This window comes from Melanerpes formicivorus, unplaced genomic scaffold, assembly GCF_026170545.1.
Source record: "Melanerpes formicivorus ecotype bairdi unplaced genomic scaffold, bMelFor1.0.p_v2 SCAF_15, whole genome shotgun sequence".
In the NCBI taxonomy this organism is placed as follows: domain Eukaryota; kingdom Metazoa; phylum Chordata; class Aves; order Piciformes; family Picidae; genus Melanerpes; species Melanerpes formicivorus.
Genome location: NW_027142367.1, coordinates 10,462,421 through 10,484,096, shown reverse-complemented (window position 1 = coordinate 10,484,096; position 21,676 = coordinate 10,462,421).

The window sequence follows — 21,676 nt, the reverse complement described above, 5'->3', positions numbered from 1 at the left end:
TTAAACACCCCCAGGGACGGGGCCTCGACCACCTCCCTGGACAACCCATTCCAGGGTTTCACCACTCTCATGGTGAAGAACCTCCTCCTCACATCTAGCCTGAATCTCCCCACCCCCAGCTTCATTCCATTCCCCCTAGTCCTATCACTACCTGAGATCCTGAGAAGTCCCTCCCCAGCCTTCCTGTAGGCCCCCTTCAGATACTGGAAGGTCACAATTAGGTCACCTCGGAGCCTTCTCTTCTGCAGACTGAACAGCCCCAACTCCTTCAGTCTGTCCTCATAGGAGAGGTGCTCCAGCCCTCTGATCATCCTTGTGGCTCTTCCCTGGACACGCTCCAGCACCTCCACATCCCTCTTGTAATAGGGGCTCCAGAACTGGACGCAGTACTCCAGGTGGGGTCTCACCAGGGCTGAGTAGAGGGGAGGATAGGTGTGGTGCTGAGGGTCGTGGTTTAGTGGTGGACTCGGTGGTGTTAGGTTAGTGAATGAACTTGATGATCATAAAGATCTTTTCCAACTTAACCAGTTCTGTGATTCTATGTAACAATAAATTAAATGTGCCCATGCAGATAGATATTTGTGCTGGGAATGAAGTAAACATAGTCAGTATTACAAAATCACAGAAATGTTCAGGTTGGAAAAGACCTTCAGGAACATCAAGCCCAACCTATAACCCTAATCCATAAAGTTCACTAAGTTAACTAAGTATTTGATATCCAAAGGTGAAGACCTCTTTTAGAATGTGATAAGCAATTATCAGATTGATATTACAGATAGAAAAATGAAAGGCACATGTACTGACCCTCAATTAGATACAGGAAGTCACTGAGAGATGGAGGATAACACAATTTCACCAACCTGTAACCTGGCATCTTGTTCCACAGCACCTCTAGGCAGAGAGAAATCCAGTTCTCAGTGACCAGGCATTCGTAATCCCTGTTTTGCAGCATGGGAAGGGCGCTAGGAACAAAGTCACAGAATCACAGAATTGTTTGGGTTGGAAGAGACCTTTAAGATCATCAAGTCCAACTGTTCTCTGACTCTACAAAAGCTGGTGCTAAACCATGTCTGTCAGCACCACATTTCTTGTGTCTTTTAAACACTTCCAGGGGTGGGGAGTCACCTACCTGGGTAGCCTGTTTCAGTGTACAAGAATCTCAACTTTCAGTGAAGTTTTCTTCCAATGTCCAATCTAAACCTCCCCTGGGCCAGCTTGTGGTCCTCTTGTCCTGTCCCTTTTTCATTGGAAGAAGAGACCAACCTCCACCTGGCTACAAAACTCCTTTTAGGGAGTTGTAGAGAGCCAGAAGGTCTCCCCTTAGCCTTATTTTCTCCAGACTAAGATCAGGTTTATAGTGAAGCTGTGAAGAAGATAAAGGGTTAAAGCATGACCCAGGAAGTACCTCTTCTTCCCATCCACACCAGTCTGACATGCTGGACTGTTGGACTCCCCATCCAAGCTGACTGCTTGGCCAGCTACATCTTGAGAAACCTCCCACTTGCAATTGACTGAAGTGTCACAAGCAAATCTTCCCTGTGAAGTTCAAGTAGAGGACTACAGGGAGGATTGTTCTCAAACTATTAACAGAGAGGGATGAGGAGGTAAATGCATCCACACACCACTAGATACTTAAATGCCTGGGTTAGTGATTTCTGCTCCTTCTGCAGTGAACTGTCTCTCTTCTGACTGCATGCAGAGCCTGGAGAGCTCCTAAATTAGGGTACCAAAAGCTGTGAGGAAAAATAGCTTCCAAACAGCCTACACAATCTAATCTTAATTCTTACATTGCTTCAGCATTCAGGCTAATTATTAATTTAAGATTAAGAATGTTTTGATGTGTAAATAAAGTGCTGTAAGTGACACTGCTTCTCCCTTCCAACAAGGCTATGAAAGGCTGGTGTGACTTCCATTGGCATCTTCTGATGGTCTCAAGTTAATAATCCATGAAGTTCAAATGCCATTCATAAAAGGGATCAGCATCTTTTTGCAGCAGCTTTGAACTTCCTTAATTCCAAAGGGCAGCCAGAACTATAATTAGGCACAGCCAGTCTTCATTATTTAGCTCATTTATTATTTATGTCTTCCTCCCACAGCACTTATGAACCTCCCATCTTCTGCTGACAGAGACAGGAGTCTGAATGTTGCTCTGCTTGATTTCACAAGCTCCAGGTAACACAGCAGCCCTGGTGGAATGGCCCTTGAGTCATAAATAAGCCTTCAGGGTACTGACCAAATGCAGCCAGTGATGCTGCAGCCCCCAGCATCTGAGCTAAAAATTGACCCATGCACTCACTCTCCCTTTCAGGCAAAGAGTCAGAGATGAGGCTCCCTGTACACAGTTGCTACTTGCACCATAATTGTCCTTGCCACTCCCTCTCCCCACTTCATGCTGGTTTAAGTCCTTTTGTGATATTTTGGGGGTTATTTTATTACCAATTTCTGCAGGTCTTGTGGGAGGAGAGTTAAGTGTACTTCTCAGTTAAGATAAATGCAGGTAGGACGTCATGGGATGGATGTTTAGGTTATTTCATAGTTTCATAGTTTCATAGTTTCATTCAGGGTTGGAAGGGACCACAAGGATCATCTAGTTCCAACCCCGCTGCCATGGGCAGGGACATCCCACACTAGATCAGGCTGGACAGAGCCTCATCCAGCCTGCTCTTAAACACCTCCAGGGACGGGGCCTCGACCACCTCCCTGGACAACCCATTCCAGGGTTTCACCACTCTCACAGTGAAGAACCTCCTCCTCACATCTAGCCTGAATCTCCCCACCTCCAGCTTCATTCCATTCCCCCTAGTTCTATCACTACCTGAGATCCTGAGCAGTCCCTCCCCAGCCATAGAATCATAGAATCATTCTGGTTGGAAAAGACCTTTAAGATCATCAAATCCAACCACTAACCCATTATGGCCAAATCCACCACTAAACCACATCTCATATCTACAAGGTTTTTCAATCCCTCCAGGGGGATTCCACCACTTCCCTGGGCAGCCTATTCTAGGGCTTGACAACAATTTCAGGGAAGAAGCTGTTCCTAATGTCTAACCTAAGCCTCTCCTGGCACAACTCGAGGCCCTTTCCTCAGTCATTGTGTTCCTGTCATTTTATAGAGATCCTGCGTAACACCAAGCTGTGTGCTGCAGCAGACATGCTGGAGGGAAGGGAGGCCATCCAGAGGGACCTTGACAGGCTGGAGAGGTGGGCACAAGCCAACCTCATGAGGTTCAATACGAGCAAGTGCAGGGTCCTGCATCTGGGTCAAGGCAATCCCAGGCACAAATACAGGCTGAGCAGTGACTGGCTGGAAAGTAGCCCTGAGGAGAGAGACTTGGGGGTGCTGGTGGACAAGAAGCTCAACATGAGCTCTCAATGTGCACTTGCAGCCCGCAAAGCCAATCAGATCCTGGGCTGCATCAGGAGAAGTGTGGCCAGCAGGTTGAGGGAGGTGATCCTCCCCCTCTACTCAGTCCTGGTGAGAACTCACCTGGAGTACTGTATCCAGTTCTGGAGCCCCTATTACAAGAGGGATGTGGAGGTGCTGGAATGTGTCCAGAGAAGGGCCACAAGGATGGTCAGAGGGCTGGAGCACCTCTCCTATGAGGACAGACTGAGGGAGTTGGGGCTGTTCAGTCTGCAGAAGAGAAGGCTCCAAGGTGACCTAATTGTGGCCTTCCAGTATCTGAAGGGGGCCTACAGGAAGGCTGGGGAAGGACTTCTCAGCATCTCAGGTAGTGATAGGACTAGGGGGAATGGAATGAAGCTGGAGGTGGGGAGATTCAGGCTGGATGTGAGGAGGAGGTTCTTCCCCATGAGAGTGGTGAAACCCTGGAATGAGTTGTCCAGGGAGGTGGTCGAGGCCCCATCCCTGGGGGTGTTTAAGAGCAAGCTGGATGAGGCTCTGGCCATCCTGATCTAGTGTGGGGTGTCCGTGCCCATGGCAGGGGGGTTGGAACTAGATGATCCTTGTGGTCCCTTCCAACCCTGAATGATACTATGATACTATGATACTATGACCAGAGTGGTGACAGCTTTAGTACCAAGTTGTATTGCCTTATATTCTTCAAGAACAAGTTTCCCCTTTCTTGCAGTGTGCAGCTTTCATCTTCCTAGGATAATTTTCCTGCCTGAATCTTTATCTGTGAAGGACTAGCAGATGGAAAGGCAAGAACTTGAGAACAGCCTGGTGGGTACTGAGTGGATGGGGCTAAAGTGGAACACATTAGAATTGCTAAAGTAGATTGGAAATGTCTGCAAAGCTCTTTTTGGTTACTGTTTGTTTCTTATTCTAAAGTGAATAAATAAAGGTTTAGACAACAAGTTGCTTTAGAAGGGGAAAGGAAAGGAGCAGGAAAGGAAAACCAGTGACCTACTTACAAAGAAATTAAAATGCATTAAACCTCTTGGGGTTGAGGTTACAAAAAAAGTAAAAAACAAAACAAAAGTAACAAAAAAAAAGCAACTCATTGAATGTGTACATGAAAGGAGACAGCAGCTTCATTTCTTTCCTAGAGGCAACAAGATTCTAGCAGGAATGAATTTGACTTCTGGTCAAATTATTATTATTATGATGATGGAGTTGTTATTATGCAGTTTAGAGGGACATTTTTGCCTTGCCTGGTAAGAATTTCAGGGCACTGACTTTCTAAACCAAGTGCTTTTCATCCTGTTGGGTATCCCAGGGCACAAACAAGTCTCTCACATCCTTGTCTATTATCCTGGATGACCAGGATTGTTTTTATTTGCCCTTTAATCTCTAATCTGTTCACCTTAGATGATCCTTTCAGGGCTTAATACTCCTGTTAGCAGAGCTCTGGCTATCACCAGGTCTTACCAGGCTTTCCCTCCCATCAAAGCGGGTCCTGAGGGAAGGAAACTCTTTTACCTAATGTAAATCAAAACAGACCTAGTCAGAGCTAGCACCACAGCCAGCAAAGCCAGGTGCCGGATACTGCACTTGGGTCTAAACAACTCCAGGAACACTGCAGGCATGGGGCAGAATGGCTAGAAAGCTGCCCAGTAGAGAAAGACTTAGAGGTGTTGGTTGACAGCTGGTTGAAGATGAGCCAGCGTGTGCCTAGGTGACCAAGAAGTCCAACAGCATCCTGGCTTGGAACAGACATAGTGTGACCAGCACGACCAGGGAAGTGATTGTCCCCCTGTACTCAGCACTGGTCAGGCAACACCTTGAGTACTGGATTCACTTTTGGACCCCACTCTCCAAGACAGAGCAATGTGCTGAAATGTGTCCAGAGAAGGGCAATGAAGCTGGTGAAGAGTCTGAAGAACAGGTGTTGTGAAGAGTAGCTGAGGGAACTGGGGGTTTTGGACCTGGACAAAAATGCTGAGGGAAGACCTTTTTGCTCTCTACAGCTCCCTCAAAGGAAGTTGGAGTGAGCTGTGGGTCAGTCTTTTCTCCCAGGTAACAAGTGTTAGGACAAAAAGAAACAGCCTCAGGGGAGGTTTAGGTTGGATATTAGAAGAAACTTCTTCACTGAAAGGGTTGTCAAGCTCTGGAACAGGCTGTCCATTGAAGTGGTGGAGTCACTATCCCTGGAGGTGTTTCAAAGACACAGAAATGTGGTGCTGAGGGACATGGTTTAGCATCAGACTTGGTAGATTCAGATAATGGTTGGACTCAATGATCTTACAGGTCTTTCTATGATTCTATGATAATAATTACCTGTTGAGGAATGGCTTGAATTGCAGGGACATGGTTCTATGGAACAGCTGTTTGATCAGAGTGTATAGGCCAGACTCCATCTTGCTGTTTACTGCTCACAGCTTAGCTGGTATGCTGATGTAGCAAGGTCACCACAGCCCTGTGACTGTGCTTGCAGTTTCTCACAAGACAGCATTATGTGAAATAGTTACTTACAAGATAGTAATATGTGAAACAAAGTATATATGCGAAACAAAGACCTACTGAGAAAGGAGGTTGTGGAGTTGCACGCAGGCTTAACCGCAAGTAGGATGGATAATATGATGTAACCCTGGACTAATAGCTGATAGAATAATGACATGTATGCATATTTAGCTGCTGAATATACTATATAAGCTGTGTTTTCGAACAATAAAGTTGAAGCCTGATTACCAATCATATTGATTGTCTGCTCGATGCTTCCCACCGCAACAATTACCAGCACAGGAATTACATTTGTCTTACATCCAAAGCTCTGAGAGTCGTTAATTCTGCTGGGAACACACAAACTTATTTGATACCTTTATGCATTATTAGAATACAGCTCTTCTACACATTGCTACCTGTGGTGAAAAAAATTGCTGCTGAGCTAAGAGGAGCATCCTGGTGTGCAGATCCTGCTTACAACGTGAAAGCCTTTCACAGGCTTGTCCCCTGCATACTCACAACTTTCCAGTACCCAGCACCAAGCCTGGGTGCCAACAGTGGCTGCACCAGAGCCTGGGCCACTCTTTCACTGCCAAACTGACACAATGATGGGTGATCATCACACTGGAGCACCTGACAGAGGAGACACTGAGCTTTCCATTTTCTCATGTGTTTTCCTCTCCCGAGTTCCCAGAGACTTAACCTCATCCTCTCTTCTAGTTTCTGATCCTCACTCATCAAACCATCTTTAATCATCTTCAGGCTTCTTATCCTTCTTCTTTGGTTTATCCTCTTCACAGATCCAGGCATGATTTAGCCTACCCTATCTTAATGAAAACAGTGCCCCTGAACTCACCTGCCTTTCCTCATCCTTTCTCTTTTCATCTCTGAGCAGTCTTAACAAATTTTCAATTGTTATCCAAGGTTTCAACAAAAAACACACTTGGATGCAGCTGCTGCCCTGGTACTTTGCTGACACCTACATCTAGTATTTGTTTGAGTAGCTGCCACAGGCTTTTCCCTCTCCTGAGTAAATGTCCCAGTGGCTGTAGCCTTTCCCACAGCCATTCAGAACATTGCTGTAAATATTATTTCTCCAAATTTGTCCACAAAATAAAGGGAACTCCTGACTTTTCTTTATTCTCCAAAGGTTTGGTTTCACTTTCAAGGCCTCTCCTTCTTTATAAAACTGCATTTTTTATTTCTTCTATTCAGTCCTCATAGCTACTGTACCTCAGCTATTTCCATGTCAGAAGCTGGGTGACAACCCAGCACATAGGGCCAACCAGCACATTTAATATTATCCTGCAGTGTGGACCTTGCCTGACAAAATCCGTGGTCCAACCTGCATTGCACAGCTGTCAGAGGTACAAAGGCACCTGCCTTGACACTAAGTCTTCAGCAGGAATGCCAGTCTCCATCCTGGATGTTGTTCTCTTACGCAGTGACAAAGGATTGCCTGGATTGGAATTGCCAGCTCATGTTTGGCATGAATTCAGCTGCCTTGGATGCAGGATAGGGAGCTACACACCAAATCCAAGCCCATGACAGCTCCCAGGTGGGTCAATGTGCAGGTCCGGTGCCATCAGGGTAGTAGTTCTGTGGCAAACCTCCTCTTCTATTACATTGTTGTGCCAGTTTCCATTGCTCACTTGTTTCATGCTTTCCCTGTGCTGCCACTCTAGTGAGGATTAATTTCCTATAGATCACAGAATCGCAGAAAACATCCAGTTGGAAGAGACCTCAAAGATCATCCAGCCCAACCCCCAACCCAACACTGAAGGGTCAACACTAAACCATGTGCTTAAGCACCAGGTCCACACATTGCTTAAACACCTCCAGGGATGCTGTCTCCACCACTGCCCTGGCCAGACCATTCCAATGTTTGAGAACCCTTCCAGTGAAGAAATATTTCTTAATATCCAGCCTGAACCTCCCCTGGTGCAGCTTGAAACCATTCCCTCTAGTCCTGTTGCCTGAAGAGGAGAAGAGGCTGCCCCCTTCTCACTCCAACCTCCCTTTAGGTAGTTATATAGAGAGATGAGGTCTTCCCTCAACCTCCTCTTCTCCAGACTGAACAACCCCAGCCTCCTCAGGCACTCCTCATGGATATGAATATCTAAAATAACCTTTCAATTCCTCATTAAAGTTCTTCTTTGCTCTGCTGTCTAAAAACCCCAGGACAACAATTAAGCCTGATGGAACTGATACCAGCCACGCTGATGGTGTTGCTTGTTGTGTCATTTGTTTGATGCTGTTGTGTCACATCTTTGCATTTCGCCCTCTGTCTCACAAGTACTTCTGTCCTCTCCTGTTCAGTGCCTTGATTTAACCTCCTGGAAACAAGGAGAGAAGCTTTACACAGATAAACTGTTCCAGTGACAAATGAGTCCTTGCAGCAAAAAGAGCTGTATTGGAAATTAAAGGGCAGAGTGGAAGATTGTTGTAAAGGAAAGTGGAACCAAATCCCACTCCAATTGCAGATTCATTCTTCTCTCTGACAGCTGCACACCCATTTGTATTGTGGATGACTCTAAACTGCCAAATGTAATATTTATAATCTCAAAATCTGCTCAAATCAGTCAAAGTTCAATGCTTAGGATGCTGCCTTCCCTATTTTGCATCATGTCACTGTAATTGGTGTTAAGTTATTCCCATTTCTTCTGGAGATACAAAAAGTGTTACTTCACTCTTAATCTGCATAGACTGAAACCATCTGCTGTGGTTCACAGCTGAAGAACAAGAGATTATCAATTCTGTCTAGTATTTGTATCCAGTAAGTAATTGTTGCTGATACTGAGTTGTAAAGTCAGAGACAATTCAAATCTGGCATTTCAGCACATGAATGGCCCATCCCCTTCTTTAAAAAGAAAAAGCATTTATATACTCATTTATCTTTTGCTTCTATCTAATGGTGAGAAGGCAGCTCTTGGTGGCTCAGCTAGAGGAGGAGTGGAGGCTGCTCTCAGCAGAGTCACTAGTTCTAACTCTATGCTGAGTAAAGAGTGACTTGACAAACACAGGAAAACCATGCTGTACTCAGCTGGGGGATCAACTGGTTTGCCTCCAGAATGGCGGGAAGCAAGAGTCAGCAGGGAGAGATGTGTAGTGAGAAGACCTATTGGTGAAATAGATTTTGTTTGCATTGAACCCAGATACCACAGAATTGCAGAATCCCAGCATGGTGGGGGTTGAAAGGGACCCCTGAAGATCATCCAGTCCAGTCCCAGTGATAAAGCAGGGTCACCCACAGTAGACTGCACAGGATCAAAATGTCCAGGCGGGTTTGGAATCTCTCTGGAGAAGGAGACTCCACAACCTCCCTGGGCAGCCTGCTCCAGTGCGCTGGCACCCTCAAAGGAAAGAAGTTTTACCTTGTGGTCAGATGGAATCTCCTGTGCTCTCTAGTTTGTGCACATTCCCCATTGTCCCGTCACTGGGCACCACTGAAAAGAGTTTGGCCCCATCCTTTTGACCCTCACCCTTTAGCTATTGGTCAGCATAGAGAAGATCCACTCTGCCCTTCTCCAGGCTAAACAGCCCCAAGTCTCTCAGCCTTTCCTCCTCACAGAGATGTTCCAGTCCCCTCAGCATCTTCATGGCCTCTGTTGGACCCTCTGCAGTAGTTCCCTGTCTCTCTTGAACTGTGGAGCCCAGAACTGGACAGAGTCCAGATTTGGCCTGAATAGTGCAGAGTAGATGGGCAGGAAAACCTTCCTCATCTTGCTGGTCACATTCTTCTTAATGCATGCTGGGACATATTTACCTTCTTGGCCAACAGGAACACATTCCTGGCTCATGGTGAATTTGCTGTCCACCAGCATTCCCAGGTCTTTCTCCAAAGAGCTTCTTGCCAGCAGGTCAACCTTTAACCTGTACTGGTGCAGGAGGTTATTCCTCCCCAGATGCAGGACTCTACACTTGCCCTTGTAGAACTTCATGAGTTTCCTCTTCACCCAACTCTCCAACCTTGATATACTACAAGCCTGCTTGAGATAAAGCAGAACCATGAGGCATCATATTGAGTGACGCCTGTTTGCTTGGCATAGCTGCACAAAAATAGCAGAGCTAAGATAACTGCACCCAGTCTGCAGAAGTGTAGAGGAACCCAATGGCCAGCATAGAGACTGCAAACTGGTAGCACCCACCTGAAGGGCCTGGACTGGACTCACACACCAGTGAATGTCGAATATGTCTGACAAGACAGAACAGGCTGTTTGGGAACTAGGGAAAGAAGAAACAAATACCAGGACTAGACAGGTCTTGACCCACAGGAAAACTGTATGTAAACACAGCCTGGAGAAGAGAAGGCTCCAGGGAGACCTAATAATGACCTTCCTGTATCTGAAAAGGGCCTACATGAAGGATGGAGAGAGACAGTTTACAAAGGCCTGCAGTGATAGGACGAGGAGCAATGGCATCAAACTAGAGAAGAGTAGATTTAGATTGGATGTTAGGAATAAGTTATTTACCATGGGAGTAGTGGAACATAGGAACAGGTTGCCTAGTGAGGTGGTTGAGGTCCCAATCCTGGAGATTCAAGGTGAGGCTAAGAGGGTTCTGAGTAACCTTATCTAGTTGAGGATGCCCCTGATGACTGCAGAGGGGGTTGGACTAGATGACATTTGGAGGTCCCTTCCAACCCAAACCATTCTATGATTCTATGATACACTGTGGAGCTTGGGTGAGGGGCCCTTTGGTTCTGATTTCCCCTGTGGAAAGTTCTCAAACTGAGCCACCACAGCCTGGGAGACTAAGGATCACTAAATAGCCATCAGAAACCACAACACAGCATCAGTCTCACAGTATTGCAGACTTAAGTCTTGCTCCTGAGGTCTGTATGTTTAATTAATGCTTGATTTTTTGTTGTTAACAGATGGATTGCCTAAAAGCTGAGCTGGAATTGCTGACTGGCTCATCTTCTCAGAACTCTTCCCCTTGGGAGGCCCCAGGTTCCAGCCACGGCAGTCGAAGCAAAACAGTTTCAGCCACCCACAGAAGTTTGCCAGGGCCTGGGAAGAAGTAATACTACACAGAAGCTGTGGAGAGGAGCATAGACTTGTATAAGCCTTTTGGTTGGAAAAGACCATCAAGATCACTGACTCCAACCATTATCTAACTCTACCAAGTCTGGTGCTAAACCATGACCCTGAACACCACATGTCTGCATCTTTTAAACACCTCCAGGGATGGGAATTCAACCACCTCCCTGGGGAGACTGTTCCAGTGTTTGATAACCTTTTCAGTGAAGAAGGCTCTTCTAATATCCAAACTAAACCTTCCCTGGTGCAATATGTGGCCATTTACTGTGTCCAGTTCTGGGCCCCTCAGTTTAAGAAGGACATTGAGACTCTTGAATGTGTCCAGAGAAGGGCAACGAGGCTGGTGAGAGGCCTTGAGCACAAGCCCTATGAGGAGAGGCTGAGGGAGCTGGGATTGTTAAACCTGGAGGTAGAGGAGGCTCAGGGGAGACCTTATTGCTGTCTACAACTACCTGAAGGGTGGTTGTGGCCAGGAGGGGGTTGTTCTCCTCTCCCAGGCAACCAGCACCAGAACAAGAGGACACAGTCTCAAGCTGTGCCAGGGGAAGTTTAGGCTCAAGGTGAGGAGAAAGTTCTTCACAGAGAGAGTTGTTAGCCATTGGAATGTGCTGCCCAGGGAGGTGGTGGAGTCACTGTCCCTGGAGGTGTTCAAGAGGGGATTGGATGTGGCACTTGGTGCCATGGTTTAGTAGTCATGAGGTCTTGGGTGACAGGTGATGATCTTTGAGGTCTTTTCCAACCTTATTGATTCTATGATTCTATGATTAATTTCCTCTTGTCCTACCTCTTGTTACTAGGGAGAAGAGACCAACCCCCACCTGTGTCTCCTCAGCCTCCTTTTCTCCAGGTTGGATAACTTTCCTTAGCCACTCCTCAAACGACCTGTCCTCCAGACTCTTTGCTGACTTCATGGATTGGACAGATCAGGTCTCCTATGAAGGTAGATGCTGGAGGGCTGGGCACTAAGTATTCGCATCGGGTGTGGATAGCCAATATGTATAGACAGAATTGCACCCCACATTTTATCCATGCTCACTGGCTCTCATCCTCTATCAATCAAAATATTGATTCATTCTTAAGTCTTAGTTCCAGCTGAAGTGTACCAGAGGTGAATTTCGCCCTGTCTGATTGCTACTTAGATTTTGCTCCTGTCCCAAATAAACCAAAGAAAGAAAGAAGATCAGGAAGGCTAAAAGTGTTAGAGCAGATTTCAAGCCTTATTTAGCTTGTTTCCACATGCAAGTCTTCAGCTCTGCCATCCACCCTTACGTCTCCTAGAAGATATTTTGCCTGCTGCTGCTGCTGCACTCTTTCTGGAACAGTTTACTCCATTTATTTGTTAGATTTGCGCAACGTTTTACAAACAAAATAGGTCAAATATTTTCCTGTCGACGTAGTTCAGCAGGCTTCACTTAAGTTTGACAGAAAGGAATTTGATGCAATATTCTTTACATATTTATTCAGAATTAGGAAATGCTTTCAAGCTCTTCATCTGCACCTAGATCTCTGACTGGCCTTAGGACTGGAAAAGGCCAAGGCCTATTTTTTTCCTTGTGAAAAATGCCAGTTATGAATGTAGGAAAATTCTAGCTCCTTGAGATTGTTATCATATTTTCTGTATGAGATCTTTCAATCACTAATCTTGGCCTGTTTTCCAAGGAAGAATCCTTTTCCCATCTGGTCTGATGTTTAGAGGAAGCATTACACTGAGATCTAAACTGTTGGAAAAAGGAATCACAAAGCTCCTTGGTGGTCTCTCCGAGTGCCCCAGTGAGATTTAAACAGCTTAAATTAGAAGCAGAGCTCCTCAGTCACAGATACCCTCAGAACTGGGTAGGTGTAAAACTATCTTAACATCTAAAGATCTTGTAGGATGATCCAAGCACAGCATAGAATGTCACCTCAGCTCTCCATATGTCACTATGAAAATAACACTTCTTCCTCAGTCTGGAAAGGCTGGAGATAATGAGCTTTATCTTCACAGAGTCTTTATACCTGGATAAACATTATGTTAGTTTGGTTCTAAAGGTCTTAGCCTTTATAGCTGAGCCTTGTAGCTACTGTAATTACCTGACTTTAGGGAAGATAAAGAAGTAATTTCAACTCCTTTTAACATACATAAGTGCTAACTCTGCTTGGTTACCTGGCCCTTCTGTGTAACACTGCAGCATCATACTTGCTTCCAGCACAGAATCAGTATGATGGAGGTTGGAAGTGCATCTGGAGCTTGTCCAACCCCCCTGGCTAAAGCAGGGTCACCCACAGGAGGTTGCCCAGGATTGCAATGTCCAGGTGGATTTGGACTCTTTCCAGAGAAGAAAACTCCACAACCTCTCTGCACAGCCTGTTCCAATGCTCTGGCACCTTCACAGGCAAGAAGCTTTTCCTCATGTTCAGATGGAAACTCCTATGTTCCAGTTTGTGCCCATTGCCCCTTGTCCTGTTGCTGGGCACCACTGAAGAGTCTGGCCACATCCTCTTGACCCCTGCCCTTTAGATGCTGATAAGCACTGAGAAGATTCCCCTCCCAGTCTTCTCTAGGCTGAACAACCCCAACTCTCTCAGCTTGTCCTCACAGCAGAGGGGTTCCATCCCTTGGAATGTTTTTGTAGCCTCCTCTGGACCTGCTCCAACAGTCCACCCTCCTTCTTATGCTGAGGACACCAGAGCTGTGAACACTGTATTTCAAACAAGGTTTAATCAACAACTGCATTAGAGCTTCTTTGCAAAGGTTTGGCTGAGCGAGTTGGTTTGACTTGTTATGAAACAAAAGGATGAGGTGAAGTGCAGGCTGAGAGATGGATAGACAGTCCCTGAGCAAGCTGCTTATTTCTGTTAGAGACAACCCCTTGTTTTGTCATGGCTCTTGTCTTCATCCAGTGATTCTTGTGTGTTGCAACAAAAGAAGCACAGTGATGCTGTTGTGAATTTCAAAGGCCAACTGATGGCAAATATGCAGCTAAAATTCAGAGTATTCCGAGAAATGTGCCTTTAGCAACCTGAAGCCTTTCAGACCACCAAGAGCTGGTGCCATTGCCAGTTCAGGATACAGGGACACACCAGCCACAGCCTTGTCATTTACTGCCACCTGGTGGCCGCTTGTGTCCATTGCTCAGCTCTGGCCTTGCCTGCCAAGCTGCTGTCGTGCTTGGGCACGTCTGAGCTGCAAGGTCTGAGCTGGTGTTTGAGCGGAAACCCCTCTTCAGCATCAGCTTAGCTAGAGCTTCTGAGGGTAAGGAACAAGCAAACGTTTTACTTAGCTGTGGGGCAACACTTCTGGCGTGGATCAGCTATAGTGTGGCCAGCCGGACCAGGACAATGCTTGTCTCCCTGTAGTCACTGTTGGTGAAGTCTCACCTTGAATACTGGGTTCAGTTTTGGGCCCCTCACTATATGAAAGACATTGAGGTGCTGGTGTGTGTCCAGAGAAGGGCAACAAAGCTGGTGAAAGGTATAGGACACAAGTCTTGTGAGGAGCAGGTGAGGCAACTGGAGAAAAGGGGGCTCAGTGGAGACCTTATCACTCTCTACAGCTACCTGAACGGACATTGAGCGAAGTGGGGTTTGGTCTCTTCTCCCAAGTTGCAAGTGTCAGGACAAGAGGAAACAGCCTCAGTTTGCAGCATGGAAGATATAGGTTGGACATCAGAACTATTTCTTCCTAAAACAATTTGTCTGCTGGGCTTAGCAAAGCCCAGTGGACCTTCAGCTGAGGATTGTGAGTGGGAAGTGATCGTGGAGGCACATCCCCAGAGAACCTGGAGGGTGTCCTGCATGGTGACATGGGATGTGGAGTGAGGATGCTGAGGGTGAACCTTCTGGGAGAGTCACTCCCGTAGAGTCAGAACAAAAGGTGCTGGAGATTGGAGAAAGGGACTCCTGAGCATTCCTAGGCATAGTCAGTGGCACTGGGGGAATGTCCATGGTGACAATCCCAGCTGGCTCATGGTTACTGCTGGAAGAGATTGGAACTGGTCACTGTTCCTTTGGTATCCTTTGCTCTGTGATCCACCTAGCACCCCCCTGACCACATTCTGTGTTCCCTTATGTAGCTTTCACCTTGCTGCAGCTTCTCTTGCTTTCCTCTGTGCCTAATTCTGCCTTTTTCATGCTGTTCTACCCAATGAGATTGCTGTTCAGAAAAGGATTGGATGTGGCACTTGAAGCCATGGTTTAGTTAGTCATGAGGTGTTGGGTGATAGGTTGGACTTGATGATCTCTGAGGTCTTTTCCAACCTTGTAGATTCTATGATTCTATGAATAGGCTGCCCAGTGCAGTGGTGGAGTCCCTGGAGGGTTTTAAAAGATGTGTAGATATGGGACATGGTTTAGTGGTGGATTTGGCAGTGCTGGGTTAACACTTGGTCTTAATAATCTTATAGGTCTCTTCCAACCAAAACAATTCCATGACTCTATAGATAAAAGAACCCCACTCCTGAGCTGTGAGGGTAAGGTCTTTTCCTTCTCACAAATGTATCACTGAACCATGACACCAAAGCAACAACTGGTGAACAGTGCTGGTCCCAAACTGTCAGAAGGGAGGCACTATTTCACCACCAATCAATAGCTGGTGATGCTATCTCCTGCTCAGAGAAGGGCCTTCTGTCATCTGGTTAAGACTATCCATTCCTCTGAATTTGGGCAGGACTGGTAAAAGGCGGGCACGTGTACCTGCAGTAGACAACATGGAGCATTCCCAAGGTACAGAACATAAGACAGATGGAGAATGGGGACTAAGGAGATCGTGTGGTTATAAAATTACCCTCTGATGCCAATATGCCGATAAAATGGAACAGGCACCAGATACAGAACCACAGAACATACCTGGATGGAAGAGACCTTGAAGGTCATCCAGTTCAACCTTCGACCCAGCACATGGCTCCTTTCTTTGTCACAATAATATTCATTATTTTGAGGGGTTCCTGTAATGAAAAATGTTAGAAAATAAAATACTGTAGCAATGAAAGTCTTACACAGATTAAACTTAACCAAGGAATTAGCCCTCATTTGCTTAGACTATAACCAGTGGGATAACTTCTACAGTACAGAACATCTGAAATACTGTGTAAAGGAACTGACTATGAAAAGAAGCTCTGGGAAAGAAACAAAAGAGAAAAAATTAAAATATCCCTGGCTATTATGATCAAACTTCATACATGTAAAGAAAAATGTGTGCACATTGCGCACATTGCACACATTTTCAAGGCTGAGAGACCTGGGGAGGTTTAGTCTGGAAAACAGAATGCTGAGAGGAGATTTTATTAGTGTTTATAAACACCTGAAGGGTGGGTGTCAAGAAGAAGGGGGCAGTCTCTTTTCAGTGGGGTTCTGTGATAGGAGAAGGGGCAATGGATACAAACTGGAACACAGGAAGTTCCACCTCAACATGAGGTAAAACTTCTTTGCTGTAAGGGTAGCAGAGCACTGGAGCAGGATGCCCAGCAAGGTTGTGGTGTCTCCTTCTCTGGACTTTCAAGACCATTCTGGATGTGTTCTTCTGTGACCTGCCCTCAGTGATCCTGCTTTGGCAGGGGGGTTAGACTCCATAATATCTGGAGGTCTCTTCCAAGCCTATCATTCCATGATTCTATGATTGCTCTGGCATTGAAGAGCTCTGGCAAGAGATTTTCTGCTCAGGAGGAGCATTGAGCTGAGTGTAAGCTGATACATAAACTTCCTACTTTATGGAAGTGCTGTGCTTCAAATACATGCCTATTTACAAAGCACACCGGGTTCTCATTGCCACCTTGTGACCAGCAAGATGATTTACAGCTACAGCAGTTCTTTGCAAAGAGCCTTCACTTCTTTACACTGCTTTACCAACAAAATGAGGGTTTATGGGACAGTTCCACTTTAGCAGGAGGGTTCCTGCAACAAATCCTACCTGAAATGCTCCAACATGCCTTTGGTGATTCACAGAGTGCAATCACACAGCAATGTTTTGGGTCAGCACATGATGTTTGGGGTGTCTTGTCATCCAAATGACAAGTAATTTCCAACTATGGAGCTGATTTCTCCTACTCAAATAACCCCAAAGGAGATAAGATCTTTGTGTTGAACTGTTGTGAGGTTCAACAAGGCCGAATGCCAGGTTCTGCACTTGGGTCACACCAATTCTCTACAGTTCTCCAGGCTTGGGGGAGAGTGGCTGGAAAGCTGTCCAGTAGAGAAAGGTCAAAGGATGTGGATCGAGAGCCATCTGAAGGTGAGATAGCATGTGCCCAGGTGGCCAAGAAGGCCAATAGCATCCTGGCCTGTATCAGCAATCCTGTGACTAGCAGGATCAGGAAAGTGATTGTCCCCCTGTACTCATCACTGGTGAAGCCACAAATTGAGTAGTGGGTTTGTTCAGTTTGGAGAAAAGGAGACTGAAAAGAAACCTTCTCACTCTCAACTACCTGTGGCTGTAGGGTGTTGATCTCTTCCCACAAATAACAAGTGACAGGACAAGAGGAAATGACCTCCAGTTGTGCCATGGGAGGTTTAGATTGGATACTAGAAGAAATTTCTTCACTGAAAGGTGGTTGTAGCCAGGAAGGGGTTGGTCTCTTCTCCCAGGCAACCAGCACCAGAACAAGGGGACACAGTCTCAAGCTGTGCCAGGGGAGGTTTAGACTCGAGGTGAGGAGAAAGTTCTTCACCGAGCGAGTCATTCATCATTGGAATGGACTGCCCAGGGAGGTGGTGGAGTCACCGTCCCTGGAGGCGTTCAAGAGGAGATTGGACGTGGCATGAGGTCTGTGTTGATAGGTTGGACTCAATGATCCTTGAGGTCTCTTCCAACCTCAGTTATACTGTGATACTGTGATACTGTGAAAGGGTTCTCAAACACTGGAATAGGCTCCCCAGGGAGGTGGTTGAATCCTTGTCCCTGATGAGGGAGGTGGTCTAGCACCAGACCTGGTAAAGTTAAATAATGGTTGGACATGATGATCTTAAATGATTCAATAACTCTATGATTCTATGCACATATGTAGAGATAAATTATTCATATTAATTCATATGCTTGAATCTTTCCAGGATACCAAGGCCTATAACTTAATACAAAACACAGTTATATTTCTACCCTTAGTGGCAATATTTTTCATGCAGATAACAAATTTTAGACCATTCAAATGCAAGCACAGCTTTGGGATTTTCACTGATGTATGTACATGCCACTCCACTTAGGAGATTGTGCCTTTGGTTTATATGGTGCCTTTGGTTCATATGGGAGGATGAATGAAAAGGTACCAATTTGTATGGAAAATTCTAGGGATGTACAGCTCCACAGAATAACATTTTGAAGGAAGCTAAATAATGGGAACACATTCCCATCATTTTTAAGTCCAATATCACCAGAAGAACTCCTAGACATTTTCTTTAGAGTTGTGACATGTTAATGGCTCCTATAACATCTGAATGCATCCACAAGACTTCAGACCACACAATCATTTATAAATGTTCTTCTCTACATCATGCATGGAAAACTAAGATGTAGTCAGGAAACTGTAAAATGTGGCAGAGTGAGGACCTGGCTCTGTAAGAATCTTAGAATTAGGACTTCTCAGCTTTCTTTCTCTCCTCCTATTCTGTAGGTAAGCAAACAGATGCATAATATTGGAGGCGGAGTTCTGAGCTCCAATACTGCTGTTACTTGCCAGGCTCATGAAATTCTGGTTTCCTGCTACCACAATCCTTTATCATGCTTAGTCCAAGGAGAAGAGTAATCAGCAAGTCAAGTTCTTTGGGAGTTGTTTAATCTTAATCTTAGTAGTAATAATAATAATAATAATAATAACAACCCAGGTTGGAAGAGACCTTCAAGATCATCGCGTCCAACCCATCAACCAATCCAACCCACCCAAACAGCTAAACCATGGCACCAAGCACCCCATCAAGTCTCCTCCTGAACACCCCCAATGATGGTGACTCCACCACCTCCCCAGGCAGCCCATTCCAATGGGCAATCACTCTTTCTGTATGGAACTTCTTCCTAACATCCAACCTAAACCTCCTCTGGCGCAGCCTGAGACTGTGTCCTCTTGTTCTGGTACTGCCTGCCTGGGAGAAGAGACCAACATCTGCCTGTCTACAACTTCCCTTCAGGTAGCTGTAGAGAGCAATAATGTCACCCCTGAGTCTCCTCCTCTCTAGGCTAAGCAACCCCAGCTCCCTCAGCCTCTCGTCATAGGGCTTGTGTTCCAAACCCCTCACCAACTTCATTGCCCTTCTCTGGACTCGTTCCAGCAAGTCAACATCCTTCCTAAACTGAGGGGCCCAGAACTGGACACAGTGCTCAAGGTGTGGCCTAACCAGTGCAGTGTACAGGGGCAGAATGACCTCCCTGCTCCTGCTGGCCACACTGTTCTTGATGCAGGCAGGAGACAGGTATGTTCAGGGGAGACCTTCTTGCTCTCTATGGATACCCTAAGTGGGGTTGGAGTGAATTTGGAGTTGGTCTTTTCTGGAATTTCAGGAAAAAATTCTTCCCTGCGAGCGCTGCCAAGCCTGGCATAGGCTGCCCAGGGCAGTGGTGGAGTCCCCACCCTGTAGGGGTTTAAAAGCCATGTAAATGCGGTGCTGAGAGATGTGGTTTAGTGGTGGACTTGGCAGTGCTGTGTTAACAGTTGGACTCCATGATCTGAAAGGTCTTTCTCAACAAAAATGATTCTACGTTGGGTGCTTGATTTTTCCAAAATACTTCAAGTTTGTCAGCCAAGAACTGACACATTTCTTCAGCGGTGTGTCCTGACTGTCCTTGGGAGATGCCTCTGATGAAGTACTGTCTGTGTATCCCATTGAAAAATGACTTTTCTTAAGACAAATGGAAGCATTTTAATCTCTTTTCCTGTCTTCACAACCCTTAGGGTTTCCTAAAATTCTCCAGGAATGGCTAAATGATTTAGCTTAGTGATTTAGCAAAGCTTAGTGATTCAGAGCTCAGCAGTTCCTCTTATTTATAGATGTGTGAAGACACTCCTGGATGTGTAAGAAATCTTAACATAACCAAATCTTCATCCCCAACACAGCAATGAAAAATACTGCCTCAGTCAGCACACATTTTTATAAGCTAACCTTTACAAGGCAGCAGCTTGTGAGTGGCAATTTCTCATCTCCCTTGCTGCGCTGCAATTTAATCCTCTGGAAAGACATTCCAGGTAAATTTACCGAAGGCAAATGTAACGATGGTGATACATTAAAATTTCCCACACTGGTTAAATCTTCTGAGGCAATGGAAATTTATTGAGAGCAATAGAACAGCCTGTGCCAGCCCCTGCTCACCAGATAAAAAGGTATTTATTTTTAAAAACCTGAGTGAGGGCTGAGCTGCACTGTCTGTTTTCCAGGCACTAAGGGCAAGGAAGCTTTGCTGCTAGACATGGAAAAGGTGGCGGCTTGGATGGTTTGTGCTCCCTGAACACCAACAGAGGCTGTTTCCTATTGGTTTATTGCTTGTTAGTTCCCTGGGCAGCCTGTTCCAGGGCTTGACAACACCTTGAGGGAAGAAATTTTGCCTAATGTCCAGCCTAAACCTGCCCTGGTGCAACTGGAGGCCTTTTCTTCTTGTCCTATTGATTGTTCTTCTTGTTTTATTGCTTGCCCTATTCTTGTCCTAGTGCCTGGGAGAAGAGCCTGATTCCCACCTCACTCCAACCTCGTTTCATGGAGTTGTAGAGGGCAAGTAGATCTCCTCTGAGCCTCCTTTTCTCTGGGCTAAACAACTCTCCAGTAAAGTGAGGCAGGGGATAACTGTTCCTGTGAGAGTCAGGATTATGATGATAACATGCAGGGATGCAACTGCCAGCATGTAGCCATCTCATTTCATGGGGTACCATGAGATATAACAGCTGATGTGATAGTAAGTCTGTGTTTTACACACTTCTTTTACTAATGGGGAGAAACAACCTCTAATGCAGAATTGAAGAGTTTATTTAAAGATGTTTTTCTCTGGGGAAGTTGATTACAGGATGACAGAATCACAGAATCTACCTGGTTGGAAGACACCTTCAAGATCATCTAGCCCAACCTTCGACCCAGCACTGAAGGGTCAACACTAAACCCTGTCTCTAAGTGCCAAGTCCACATGCTGCTTGAACTCCTCCAGGGATGGTGACTCCAACACTGCCCTGGGCAGACCATTCCAATGTTTGAGGACCCTTTCAGTGAAGAAATATTTCCTAGTATCCAACCTGAATCTCCCTTAGCACAGCTTGTAACCATTTCCTCTAGTCCTGTTGCTTGCCATCTAGAAGAGGCTGGCTCTCTCCTTGCTCCAACCTCCTTTCACGTAGTTGTTGAGAGATCATCTCATTTGGTTTAGCTGTGTTGCTGAGAGCATGCTAATTTTAGTCCCCTTATGAACCTCTCTGTGGTTTTAAGCTTGTTTTCATTTTGGCTTAAAGTGCTTTTGAAGAGGCATAAATCAAATTGAAGAGACATTCAAACTCCTGAAACTACCCCCAGAAGTTGTTGCACCATCTGAGGAACAGCACAGTAACTCTGTTCTTGTAGCTGTGCAGATGATTTCCCTTCACAGGCAAGTTTCTGCTTTGCAGCAGGCGCTATCGCCAAAATTGCTCCCCGTTGTATTTCCCTTTGGAAGCAGTGGTTGGAAGCTCTGCTGTGACTTGTGAGCCAGTTATGAGGCAGAGAGGGACAAGAATGTTGATCCAACACTTAGTCGACGGCTGCACTGGCTAATGGAAATTTCACTAATGGAAATGTCACTAATGGAACATAAATTTTCACTAATGGGTTCCCACCAGAAGCGTTCAAGTAGGTAGCAGCTCTTCTAACTGTG